The sequence below is a fragment of the Alosa pseudoharengus genome, unplaced genomic scaffold (assembly GCF_046254945.1).
Source record: "Alosa pseudoharengus isolate Yale_2024_CS ecotype anadromous, Long Island Sound unplaced genomic scaffold, YU_APseudo_1.1 YU_APseudo_1.1_scf_17, whole genome shotgun sequence".
Taxonomy (NCBI): Eukaryota; Metazoa; Chordata; class Actinopteri; order Clupeiformes; family Clupeidae; genus Alosa; species Alosa pseudoharengus.
In genome coordinates, this window is record NW_027468640.1 from 8,240,427 (window position 1) to 8,254,542 (window position 14,116).

Here is a 14,116-nt window from a genome sequence, read left to right on the forward strand (position 1 = left end):
TCAGTGGAAAAGTAGTGTGATAACCTCAGACTCTTGGCTGCTGCAACGGTTTAAAAAAAAAAAAAAAAAAAAATCATATCTAGCTAATAATGTTACATATAAAGTATTAAAATGTGTAACTGTGTGTGTATGTGTGTGATGGTGTGTGACAGAGTGTGAAAGTGTGACAATGTCTGAACACATGTATACCCAAGCGTGTGAGCATGTGTTTGTGTTTGTCTGGGGGTGTGACATTTGTTTGCATAAAGGACCTCGGGGCAGGTTGAATGCATGAAGTGCAATACATACAAGACAGGCAACAGACACCTGAACCAGTCACAGGGGGGTCACTCTCTCAGAGACAACCAGCCAGCGTAACCAGAAGGGGTGACAACAGAGGAGCAACTCCAGAGTGTCTGACAGGTAAGACCCAGTTCATCCATCTTAATCGAACCAGCACCTCAGACTTCACACAAGACAATATTGTATTTTCTTTTCGTTACTCTTTGTGTGATGTATACCTCCTATTGATATTATTATTATTATTATCATATTATCATGTTGTTGTTGTTGTACATGTTGCTTTAGTATTAATGCATGTAGATATTTAGTGTCGTTCTATGCTATTTGTTGTGCTGTGCATAATGCATAGATTTAGGTGGTTGGTAATATTCTGATTTCTTTTTATATGTTTTGTAAGTTGGTCTGGAGAAAGTGGCTGCTATACTGCAATCTTAAAGACTACTGTAAATTCTTCAGGAGACATGATGGCACTGCTTCTCATTGCTACACTGCTGTTCTCAGGTCAGTCTATGTCAACTTACAAGTAACTCATGGCCAATAGATGGCGGGCCGCAGGCCAGAGAAACCTAATACTTAAACGCATCTCCGGTCTATTAGTCCACACGCATCTACAGGGAGAATGGATAAAAATAACTGGTGAAAAAATAAATAAACCGTGGATTGATGGCCTACTCGAGTAATTAAATGGTCTTGATTAACTCTGTTTTATTTTCCCTTTCAATATTAGTAATAGTAAATGCCCTAAATTAGGCTAGCCTGTAATAATTTTGACGATGGACTGTTTAACACGGAGCCTGACATAGGCAGTCCAGTCCATAACTTTACTTAACAAAAAAAAAGGAAAATCGGACTACCAGAATAATCTGGCGGGCCAAAGAATATTGCTGTGTTGCCGACCCATAGTCTATGTGTATATTAATTACATTACATAACATGTATGTCTCAGTTACGAGAATGAGACTCATTTTCATTTCAAATACATTCATCATGCATCAAATTCTATGTACCCTCCACCCTGTGTGTGTGTCTGTGTGTGTGTGTACTAGTAGTCAATGCTAGAGATGACCAAGGTTTTTACTAGCAGCTGAGTGGCATGTAGGGTTGATTAGGTTTTCTAATTTGATGTAAAATGTACAAATGAGCTACTATGCTAATAAACATACTTTGATCAGCATGATGTGCACAGGTGAGTGTGAGAACTGTGTGTGCGTGCGCGTGTGCCTGTTGGTGCATTTGCACATAATTTGGTTATACATTTTGGGCTTGTTTTGTGAACAGAACTTCTGCTGTTGGCATCTGCCTCTGGCGCATGTCTCTATGCAAATACTGCAGAAGAGACAGAACACTAATTTCATATTTCATAACTCTTACATCACATCCATTGCGGGCATCTGTGGCCTAACGGTAAGGGAATCGGACTTGTGACTGAAGGGTGGCCGGTTTGATCGCCGACTGGTAGGAAACATGTGGGTGGGGGCAGTGACTGAACAGCGCTCTCCCACATCCATATCCACGCATGAGGTGCCCTTGAGCAAGGCGCCTAACCCCCAACTGGGCGCTGGATCAACAGCTGCCCACTGCTCTGGGTGTGTATGTGTGCTCCTAGTGTACTCACTGCTCTGAGGGTGTGTGTGTGTGTGTGTTTGAATGGGTGTACACTGTGTGTTGTACACTACCCCCGGATGTGTAAAAGCACACTACCCCCGGATGTGCAGAGCACAAATTTCCCCTTTTGACCCCTTGGGGATCAATAAAAGTATCTCTATCTATCTATCATATCTCCTGGGCTTTATCACATCACTGGATGCACCAAGTCCACATCTCCTGGGCTTTATCAAAGTCTTAGTGTCTGGGGCAGTTTGGGGGAAACCCCGGGAAAAGAGCGGGGCATTAACAGGAAGGAACGGGGTGGACATGGGGCAGAATGCAGCAGAGTCCAGCAGAGACGACATCACACAGGTAGGTCATGCTCCGGAGATGCACATGGACCCTTTACAGTCTTTTATGAATATAGGTTATAAATTACCCAAACGCAACCTGGCTGTGTGTCTTTTGAATAGATATTCAGACTTCAATAATGTAAAAACAAATCATACAATATCTGAATTTAAATGCAGGTATTTTGGCGATATTGTCTTTCTGTTGTTCTTTCAGAATTTCATGGTTATGATTATGTAAGGGATAATGGACGACACTCCATTAGATTATCCGAAAATAAACGCACGTTCGAGGTTGTAATGCCAAGAAGAACTCGGACGAATTGATACAAAATATGTAGGCCTAAGAAGGTCAAAAAAATGGAACTACTTCATAGCCGTGCAAATAACCGATTTTTAATTGCACGTTCTAAAGAACCTTCACAATTGGAAACTGAATCAAGTAGTAGAATAAGATGTGATAATGAGAATATCACCAACAATGATCACTCATTTCTGTAGATCACGTAAACAGAGAAATTGTTAGAGTAAGAGTGAAATGGTAGATAGATAGATAGATAGATAGATAGATAGATAGATACTTTATTGATCCCCAGGGGAAATTCAAGGTCTCAGTAGCATACAGACATCACACACACATTCACTAAAAAACAAAACTAAGCAATAAGGACAGTAGAAGATAAAAAATATACTAAAAATTATACTAAATAACACTTAATCTAAATCAATTCTAAAAACAGTATCCACACAGTGGGTGATTAATCAAGAGGCACTTGCAATGACTGAGGCAGGGACTAAGCCAGTGATTCTCTGTGCATAGTAAGGTAAGGTAAGGTGCTCTGTGTGAGTGAGTGTCATGGTGATGGTGCAAATGAGTAAGTCCAACAGTGCAACAGTTCAAGAATAAAGTCTAGAGACCAGCATAAAATAAATATGGACATATCAGCGAGTAGGCAAGGTAATATAAAAAAAATAATAATAAAATAAAAAACAACTATATCTATATATATATATATATACAACTATATTAAGAAAAGGTATAAGTGTGACCACAATTCGGCTGTGGCATGGAGGGAGGGGTTATGCATATGTGCTAATATAGCATGCAAACAGTGAGGCAGAAAGACAGTGGTAAAAAGTGGCTAGTGGACAGACAGTATCCAAACATGGAGGGGGTGAAGAGGCAGACAGACTATGTGGAGAAGTCTATCTCTCCTCTTCCCTTCAGTGAAGCATTGAACAGTTCAATGGCCCTGGGGACTAGTGTTGTCACGATACCAAAATTATGACTTCGATACGATACCTGCCATAAATATCACGATGCTCGATACTAAAACGATACTACGGCGAAATCCTAAGATATCTGGAGAAGAAAGGACTCATACCTCCTCCAAGTGTATTGAGTCATTTGTGTTAAATTTGGTGCACTTTTGTAGTGTGTAGGTCAATTCTGGGTTCTAAACTTCTAAACTTCCTACATAATTATTATTTTTTTATAGTCAGTAAAATAGTAGGCCTACTTTGTGTGATTAAGTCCTTTATTGTTTGTTATAGTTCATTTGACAAATGACAAACTATGAACTCAGTAAATTCCTGATGATTAATTAGATATTAATGAATGAAGTAATACATAAATCATGAACTAATTCATGTACCCTTACCGTAAAGTGTAACTTACTCTGAGACTACATACATTACCAACCTAATTCGCTTCAATTGTGTAAAATGTAATGTAAATCAGGTTTTATGGCCAAGTATACTTTGGTATACAAGGAATTTGGTCTCTGCATGTATCCCATCCGTGAATTAGTGAACACACAGGTCACACATTGAAGCACACATTAACCTGGAGCAGTGAGTAAAATAGTAGGCCTACTTTGTGTGATTAAGTCCTTTATTGTTTGTTATAGTTCATTTACATTGTGTTGTGTTTTGGCAATAAAGTAGATTTAAATAGCCAAACTAGGCTAGATCAAGGTCAGTGTTAAAATTACTGCATGCAAATCACTGAATGCTATGCAGAGGGGCCATCTGATGTACAGTATAGGCTACCCTAGGCCTTCCCGTGTTCATGGGATTTCTTTGACAGTTGCAAAGGGGAAAATGTGAGGATAGTCTTCTTTGCGCCCAGTGTACAAGTACGACGTTCCAACCACTCAGGTCTTCGTCAGATAAGCCTACACCATTACCTGTTGCAATATATCTGTGTGCATTCCTACATTACGTCTATTTCTTTGATAACATGATTTGCTACCACGTAGGCTACTGTAACAATAAGCCGCTATTATTAGGACTCAACACGCTTTGGTGGTATTATGCTGTGGGCTTTAATTAGCGCATTTCGGGTAGCCTATCCTACATCTGGGCAATAATTATTGAACAAATTGCAGTCTACATGCCATGACAAATATTACCAGTAGTAGGCTACTGACCGAACATGAAATAGATCGTTTATGTTAATGTTATTCTGGCGTGAACATTGCGCTTTCATCACGTTAGCACCCTATGATTACAGCTCGTTATGTCTCGTCAAAATGATTACAGCTCGTTATGTCTCGTCAAAATTCATGGATGAAGGAAGGTTTGCTTTATCCCAGATAACCATACTTGTTTCACTTAGGCTAGACTAAAACATAAGAGAAGAACTTGGCACTAACCATGTAGTCGTGTTTTCTATAGCATAATCGTTAACCTGTCGTTCTTTGAACTCTTTAAAAATTTTGGGATATGCGAGGTGTTTAGCCAAGTTCCATGCGTAGCCTACTGCTTTTAAATGACTTTGTGTACCTGATGGCTTGCCTTCACTATTCGCGATGTATCCGAAATAGTTGCAGATTTCACTGCACCTTTTGTTTTATCCACAAGGCCTAGAACTGTCGGCAAATAACTATGTTGACGTTGGCTGCCCACTCACTCACTCAGAGCTGCCTGCTTAGACACTCCCACTTGCCTAGATGCGTGCAAGGAGCAGTGAGAGCAGCAGTTCACACAGACACAGAACGTTATTATTTTAATAAAGTATCGATTCTAAAAACGTCTGAAATCGTATCATTTTTTGCGTGAAGGCATCGCAATACCTTTTTAGTATCGATACACCGTGCAATACTACTGGGGACAAATTACTTCCTCAGTCTGTCTTTTGTGCAAGGCAGTGAGCGAATTCTCCAGCTGATCAGGCTCTTCTGCTTTACAATAGTGCTGTGGAGTGGATGACACTCATTGTCCAAGATGTTGATCAGTTTGTTCAGGGTCCTTTTGTCAGATATTGAAGTGATGCACTCCAGTTCAGCTCCCACTACAGAGCCAGCTTTCCTTACCCGCATCCTTCTTCTTTGTGCTTCCTCCCCAGCATACCACTGCATAAAAGAGGACGCTGGCAACAACAGACTGGTAGAACATCCTGAGGAGCTTGCTGCACACATTGAAGGACCGCAGCCTCCTCAGGAAGTACAGCCTGCTCTGGCCTTTCTTGTAGAGTGCGTCAGTATTGGCTGACCAGTCCAGTTTATTGTCCAGGTGGAGACCCAGATACTTGTAGGTGCTTACCACCTCCACATTGACCCCATCAATGGAGACTGGTAGAGCGGGCTTAGACCTGCGGAAATCCACCACCATCTCCTTGGTCTTTGAAGTGTTGAGTTGAAGGTGATTGAGTTTGCACCATTGCACAAAGTCCTCCACCAGGCTCCTGTACTCCTCCTCCTGCTCGTTCCTCATACACCCCACAATTGCAGTATCGTCAGAAAACTTCTGCATGTGGCATGACTCGGTGTTGTAGCAGAAGTCAGATGTGTACAGGGTGAACAGGACTGGAGAGAGCACAGTTCCCTGTGGCGCTCCGGTGCTGCTGATCACAGTGTCAGAGACAGTTCCTCAGTCTGACGAACTCTGGTCGCTCGGTTAGGTAATCTGTAATCCAGGTTACCAGGTGAGTGTCCACACCCATCTGCAAGAGCTTGTCTCCCAGTCTGAGGGGTTGGATGGTGTTACAAGCACTTGAGAAATCAAAGAACACAGCACTTTTCCCCTTGTCTAGGTGACAATGTGTCCTGTGTAGAAGATAAGTGATGGCATCGTCCATGCCCACTTTCTCCTGGTATGCAAACTGTAACGGGTCTAGTGCATGGCATACCTGGGGTCTGAGCATACCTAAGACCAGTCGCTCCATTGTCTTCATCACATGTGATGTTAGAGCGACAGGTCTGTAGTCATTAAACTCACTAGGGTGTGGCTTCTTAGGGACGGGGGTGAGAAATGATGTCTTCCACAGTGTTGGAACTTGTCCGAGGCGTAGACTCAAATTGAAGATGTGCTTCAGTGCTCCCCCAGTTCAGCAGCACAGGCCTTGAGTAGCCTTGGACACAGTCTGTCAGGTCCCGCTGCCTTATTGGGGTGAAGTTTCTTTAGTTGAGCTCTTACTTGATCTGCTGTGATGATGGGGGGTGGGAGGGGAGGGGGAGGGCTGCATCTGGGATCTGTGTGTCTGATGGCTGTTGACTGAGGTCGTTGTCACCTTATTGTTCGTGATCGCCCTGTGGGGGAGGGGTGCAATATCCAGTGATGGTGGGGGTACGATAGCCTGTGATGGTGGAGGGGAGTGTTGCACTGGTATTGTGGGGGCTGGGGGATGACCACCTCCTTGATGTCCCTGTCAAGGCTGCCAGAGTCGTGGACACCTCAACAGGCACAGGCAAGGAGGCGTCAGGCGGGGGCAGGGCGTGAGGTGATGGGGGCTTAGGTCGTTGGGTGTCACCGGGATGCAGAGCTGGAGAGACTGGGAGGCTGGGAGGTTGGGGTTGGGCAAGCACGCAAACAAGAGCCGTGTCTGAGTCAGCCGGGGGTGGTGGACAGACCACTGCCATTGGAGCTGGAGCAGGGCAGTCAAACCTGTTGTAGAAGTGGTTCAACTGGTTCGCCCTGTCCAGGTCCCCCTCCACAGAGCTGCTGCTCTTCTTCAGGCCAGTGATAGTCTTCATGCCGTCCCATGCCTCCTTCATGTTGTTTTCCTGCAACTTCTGTTCCACCTTCCTTCTGTAGTCCTCCTTAGCCTCTTTCAGCTTGACTTTGACTTCCACTTGCACGCGCCTCAGCTCTGCCATGTCCTCCTCTCTGAACGCCACCTTTTTCCTATTAAGAAGGGTCTTGACATTGCTGGTTATCCAAGGCTTGTTGTTAGGAAAGCAGCGTACAGTTCTGGTGGGAACAGCAATGTCCATACAGAAGTTCAGGTAGTCAATTGTGCACTGTGTGACCTCCTCTAAGTCCTCTCCATTCTGTAACACACTCCAGTCAGTGCACTCGAAGCAGTCTCTCAGAGCCTCATCCGCTTCAGGTGTCCACTTTCTGAAGGTGCGTGTGGCAACCGGTAGCCTCTGTACTTTGGGCTTGTACATTGGCTGGAGATGAATGAGGTTGTGGTCTGACTTCCCCAGTGGGGGTTTGCACTGTATGCCTCACGTTTGCATACATGAGGTCTATTGTCCTGTTTTTCCTTGTAGGGCAGTCAACAAACTGGTAGAAATTTGTGAGTGTGGAATCCAGTGTTATGTGATTGAAGTCGCCAGAAATCACAAAAAAGGCATCAGTGTGTTGGGTTTGAAGTATAGTATAGTATAGTATATATACTTTTTTGATCCTGTGAGGGAAATTTGGTCTCTGCATTTAACCCAATTGGTGAATTAGTGAAACACAAACAGCACACAGTGAACACACAGTGAGGCTTGTAAACCTCAATAAGCACACACTAATCCCGGCGCAGTGAGCTGCCTGCTACAACGGCGGCGCTCGGGTAGCAGTGAGGGGTTAGGTGCCTTGCTCAAGGGCACTATCAGCCGCAGCCCACTGGTTGGGGCTCGAACCGGCAACCCTCCGGTTACAAGTCCAGAGTGCTAACCAGTGGGCCACGGCTGCCCAAGCCTTGCGAGTGGATGACGTCACACGCTGTATCCGGGAGAGCTCGCGGTGGAACGTAAACACAGACAGCAACTGCGTGCGAGAACTCCCTCGGCATGTAGTACGGACGGAGACTAACCACTAATAACTCCACATCCTTGCAGCATACAGTGTCCTTCACTGTAACATGTCCGGGGTTGCACCATCTATTGTTAATGTACAGCACCAGTCCACCTCCCTTCTTTTTGCCAGAAAGTTTACAGTCTCTGTCCAAACGAGCTACACTGAAGCCGGGCAGCTCAACGTTAGAAGTGGGGATATGGCTTATTAACCACATCTCCGTAAAGCATACCAAACTACATTCCCTGTATAACTTCTGGTTTCTTACCAGGGCAGCCAGTTCGTCAGTCTTGTTAGCCAGTGAGTTCACGTTTCCCATCACAATCGATGGAACTGAGGGCTTGTATCTCCACTTCTCCCGACGCCTCGTCTTCACTTTAACTCCCGCTCTGCAACCCCGAAAGCACCACAGTTCTTCTGGGATGTTGACGCGAACACAGCCAGCATTCCGTCGTAGTGCGTAGTGTTTCCTTGTGTACACAAGTTTGCTGCCGCTGGAGCATTGCAATATGTCCGTATCCATAGGATAGAATAAAAACACTCCTCAAAGTGTGTAATCCAAAAAGTTGCGAAGTAAAAAGTAAACAAAAGACGTAGAAAAAAACACAAAGACACGGAGCTACATGTACCCCAACATGCTGCCACTCTTGTCGGCACCGGAACCGGAAATTATTGTTTTTCGGTTTTGTTCCAGTCATGGCTCACTGGGGATGCTTCCTCCTGCTCTTCCTAGGTACAGTACATGCGCGTATGTGTATATTTGGGTGTTTTGTGCTGAGAAGGCCCTGTGATATGAGTGTTTGTGCTGTGCTGTTTGTGTGCATGTCCTCTCTCTCTTTCTCTGTCTGTGTGTATATATACAACACCCTCCACATTTATTGGCACCCCTGGTAAAGAGTAAAAAGGGGTGTAAAGAAATACTTCTTTTGTGTTGTGACACTGCCACATTAGTTTAGGTGCCATTACAATTCATCAAGAAGGAATTTAAACATTACATGGTATACATTACCGGTAAAAAGTTTGGGGTCACTTAGAAATTTCCATTCCATTCCATTATAGTCAGAATACCAGCTGAGATCAGTTGCATTGTTTTTTTAATCAGGGCAGCAAATTTCAGATTACATCATGTGCTGACATACAGTAATTGCTAAAGGGTTCTCAAGTGTTGTAGAAAGAAATGGCTGAGCGGGGTACAGCGGGGTAATATGTGCTCTTGGAGAACCCTTTTGACCCTTGAAGGTAGCAATTAAAAAAAAAATATTTCTCATAAAGAAATAAATATTATTTTATGAATATTATTGGCACCCCTATATGTAAACCTCAATAAGACACACGGTGAAACCCAGCTTTTCCAGTGGTAATTTAACGATAGGGTGGAATGTGAGGAGGATGAAGGCGACATGTTAAATCAGTAATGGCTCCACCTTGTACAATACACGCTTTTCTTCTCGCATGGCTGTAGTGAGAACTCAAGCTGTTTGATTGGGGGGGGCTTATTACTGTAATTAATTAAGGGGGCAAGGTGAACAGGTTAACTGATTAATTCTCTTACATAGTTATGGTTTGTTTGTTTATGCTTTTTATTAATATTTTATGATTTGTTCATGATTTTCATAGTTGATATTTGATTTTTATTGTTATTGATATTGTTGTTATTACTCTTATTATTATGCTTAATGTATCACCATGACAACCTCTTGATGCACACTAAGTTTCATGAAATTCTGTTAATGGGGGGCACTGCAATTTATATTTGATACGAGTTATGACGTGAAATGGTCAAAACAACTGGCTCCACATCACCATCTACAGGCCAACAGAGGAAATGACAACCACTCACACACACACAAACAGTCATACACCACCACTCACACACACACATGCATGCATGCATACGAATGTGCGCACACACACAGAAGTAAAATGTTGAGTTTCAACAATCATTGCGTAACCAAGGGTGCAGCATGACTTGCGGTGTACAAGGAGTTGGAGGAGCAGATATGAGAAATTGAGAAGGGTGATTTATTTTCTGTTGAAAGTTTAGGCAGGGATGAGCGGCAGTCATATTATTTACCGCTATGCGTTTCCTGCCAGAATTACACATTATGTAAAGAAACTAGATGTACCGTATAGCGGTACAAAATATGACCGCCGTCCAGTCCTGTAAATCCCCTCTGCGAAAATAAATCACGCTTGTTAATTTGTCTCCATCTCCTACTCCATCCTAGACTGGAAATCCAGTCCCAAATCTAGAAAGATTTGGGTCTGGCTATGAGTAATAAAACTGGCCCAAATCGAGGGGCAGCAGCATTTGAAAATATCACTGCATGCAATTGTATAACACTACGACCAATGTTTACTGACTGATTCCGGACGTTGCAGCGCTGTCGTCATCTATTTAGCTCGCCTCTGGCCTGCCTATATCAGATACACCGATGTGATTGGTGCAGCCAAAAAAAAAAAAACCTTTGGCAATCCCTGTATGATCCCTGACATAATAAACACATGACTAAAACATGACATACAGTATTCTGTGGCAAAAGAATGGCAGAAATGTAGATGGCTAGAATGTGGCAAAATGTAAGGACAACACAGGAGGAATAGCTGTATGACCTGACTCTAAGCTGTATTTAAGCACATTGTTTGTGTGTTTACATGTTATTAAGATGTAAATTGTAATCTGTTGGGATTATCAGCGGAGTGTCTTGTATTCACTGTAAAAAATCAGAATTGAACAGCCTACTTGGTGTCCCGATAGCGGCCGATACGGTCATGCATAAAAACGTGTTTGTATGTGAATGTGTGTGTGTGTGTGTGTGTGTGTGTGTACTCCTCTCTCCTCAGGTCTGTGCCGTCTCTCCTCCTCTGTGCCACGTCAGTTCCATGTGGGGAAGAACCAGACAAGTGGGACAAAAGCTCAGCAGTACGGCAGAGAGAAGTTCACTGACCTCGCCACCATGGACGACATGACAGAGAATGAGAAGGTGAAGAGCATGATCCAAGATGTAGGTGCTGGAGATGCTTGGATCGGGCTGAAGCATGGAAGCATTCCTAAGTGGCAGTGGTCTCTGGCTGACAGGGATTTCTACAGAAAGAATGAAGCAGAGTTCAGGAACTGGGCTCCAACCCGACCCGGTGGAGGTGACAAAGGAGAGTGTGTGGCTATGTGGTCCAAAGAAGATGGAAAATGGTATGATGCCAAGTGTAATGATCTCTTTCCCTTCATCTGCTATGATGGTGAGAATCCAACAAGATTATTCATTCCCTCAGCAACACATTCTCAATTTTATGTCCACAGAGCTTCTCGTCAGTTATTACTCATTCTGACTTTTTGTCAGTCAGTACTAGGGCTGTAACAATATGCGATTCGAAACCGAAATTGCGACACTCATATCCACGAACCTGTGTCGCGGTGTGAAAAAGCAGAACCGAGACACACCCTTTCACACAGTACTTTGCAGCTTACGCGGCCTACGTTGTCCAAAAATAAATAAATAGATCATAATTGCATACCTCTCGTTGCTTTCATTGTAGACTATGTGTTCAACTTCACCAAACAGTATAGAAGTAAACCCCCTCTCCTTGCCCAGCTCTCTCCCGCTCAATGGACACACGCGACTCGGCCAACACAATCCAAAAAAAACATTCACAATCGTGAAAGCAAGGATGCATAGAAGACAACTAGCTTAATTACTATTAAAGCCCCCCCCCCCAAAAAAAAAAAGAGAAATCGAGTCAACGCATCGCTACGCATACGTGCACGCAAGGCTATGCATCGCTACGCTTCGGCCGGCATTATGCGTCGATGCGTAGCAAAATGTGTCCTCCCAGTTTTTGATATACAACGCACCGATGCATGCAATACTATGTGTTGTCGGTGGGGGCGACACTGCAATTATTGTACATTATGTCAAGTACAGTATATGTTATATTTACAGAAGAGGGTTTGAATACAATGGCCAGGGAAGAGGAAAAATTATGCGAGCTTATCTTTCTTTTATGGTCTATGGAGCTCCGCATTGTAGGTTACATGCTATTCATTACTATTCATTGTGTATAACATGACTGTCACTTGGAGGAGACTTGTAGATTACTTATGTTAGTATAGTTATATATACACCAACGTGCTAGCATCGTCACGTCAGAAAAGCATGGGGCTGTGCACAGTTAGTGTACATTTATTCACCATAAATTAATAAAGTTGAAGTGGCTCTGCAATGTAGGCTATGTTTCCATTTATTTACAGTAGCCTAGGCCTACCATGTTCTATACACGACATGACCCAGTGTTCTGTTGTGCTGCTGTTCATGTGACGTATGAGGTGTGTAAACTGGGAGATGTGCACACTGACGGCACACACAGGGCAGTAAACTGAGTGCTCACGTCCAGTTTGTACTTTCTAAGACAACAAGTCTCAGCTAGTTTTTGTTCATACCTCTCATACTGTGACTTCATACTCCGAGCGTAATGACACCTTTGAGAACATTGAAGACCTTCAAGTCGTATAAATCTATGTACTGGTTTTGTTTTTACAAAAGTCACAATATAAATTGTAAGAAGTTGATTATCAGATTGGGGTCTGTGCTATGTTTTAGTTGCTTTGTTACATTTTGATTATAGCTCCTCCTCTGTCATGTTTAAAGGCTTTATTGGTGGTGATGAAATTGTATAGATGTACAGTAGGTATGTTGTTGTAATGTAATATGAAGGAAAATGTAACTACAATAAATAGTAAATAAAATTCTCCCTAAAAACAGTTATTGTGGTCATATGTTTTACACTAATTCTAAAAGATGGAAAAATGCCAGCGACATAGACAAATCAGTTCTAACCACTGACCAATGATGCTAGCGGCGGGCTACGCGCCTAAACAAAAACGAGATCACAGAAGGAAAGCAGATAGAAAAGTACTGAAACTAATCTACAACACGCGTGCAGTTTTCATGCACATGGGAGAGAAAGCAGGCACAGGTCTTAGCCTACATGATTGGTGGTTTCTGGTGGTAGGTTGCTCACTGAAGAAAGACTTAAGGTTATGGATATAATGAACATTCTGAAAATGAAAGTAACTGCAGTCAAACAGTGCAGGCTACTCGAAAGGTTTATTTTTACACATTGATTGCAGCCTTTGTTAAAGAACCCTCTCACCAATCTGAGGTTAAAAATGGCCATTAGTGGGAACCGCATATAACCTCGCAAATCGCAACCTCCTGTAGTCTCCTCTTTGTTGCCATCATGATTTGAAAAAAGTTTATTTTATTAAAAGGGAGATGCACAATGACAAGCCAGATGGAATCTGCCACCCTCCTGTCTCCCTCCTGCGTGCGCAAGATGCGTTGCCAATTAAATGGAGTAAGTAGCCTAAACTTAGATCTGCTACGTGGTGGAAATTGAGAGAACCCAAAAGGTATCACCCTTGCTGTAACATGGGGTTAGTGCATTTTAACATTGTAAACATTATCGAGGAAGAGTGAAATGCAGTTTGCCGTAAAGCTACTATTAATTGGCTCAATTTGAGTGCCCCCTCTGTCATTTGGTGCCCTACGCACAGTGCATGATGCGCGTGGTGGGAGCGGCCACACTGTCCACGGCAAAACCACAATGACTCAATGTCCCTGCACACCCACAAGCATCTCGGAGCTTGAAGCTTACAGGCCCAGTCCAGAATAGGAAACAGTATGCAAATGGTCTTTCCTGGAAGCCTCTGGAGGGATGCCAACTCCCCCCATGTCACTGTCCTGCTACTGGAAATCACCATTAGACATGATCACATCAGTCGCATGATGAAGTCCAGTAAGGACTGTTGCTTTAAACTGATCTACTGAGTTTACGAGCTAAAAGGCGTGGGGTGGGTAGTAATCTAAAATCTTATCTGTACCCATCTC

At 43.3% G+C, this 14,116-nt stretch overlaps 1 long non-coding RNA gene across 1 annotated transcript; it reads left to right on the top strand.

Annotated features, from left to right (window-relative positions):
* Positions 1 to 331: 331 nt before the first annotated feature.
* Positions 332 to 11,960, top strand: LOC143127929 (uncharacterized). Its single transcript, XR_012987737.1, has 3 exons — positions 332 to 402; positions 680 to 783; positions 11,076 to 11,960. It is a non-coding gene; the product is annotated as an uncharacterized LOC143127929 (long non-coding RNA).
* Positions 11,961 to 14,116: the final 2,156 nt, after the last annotated feature.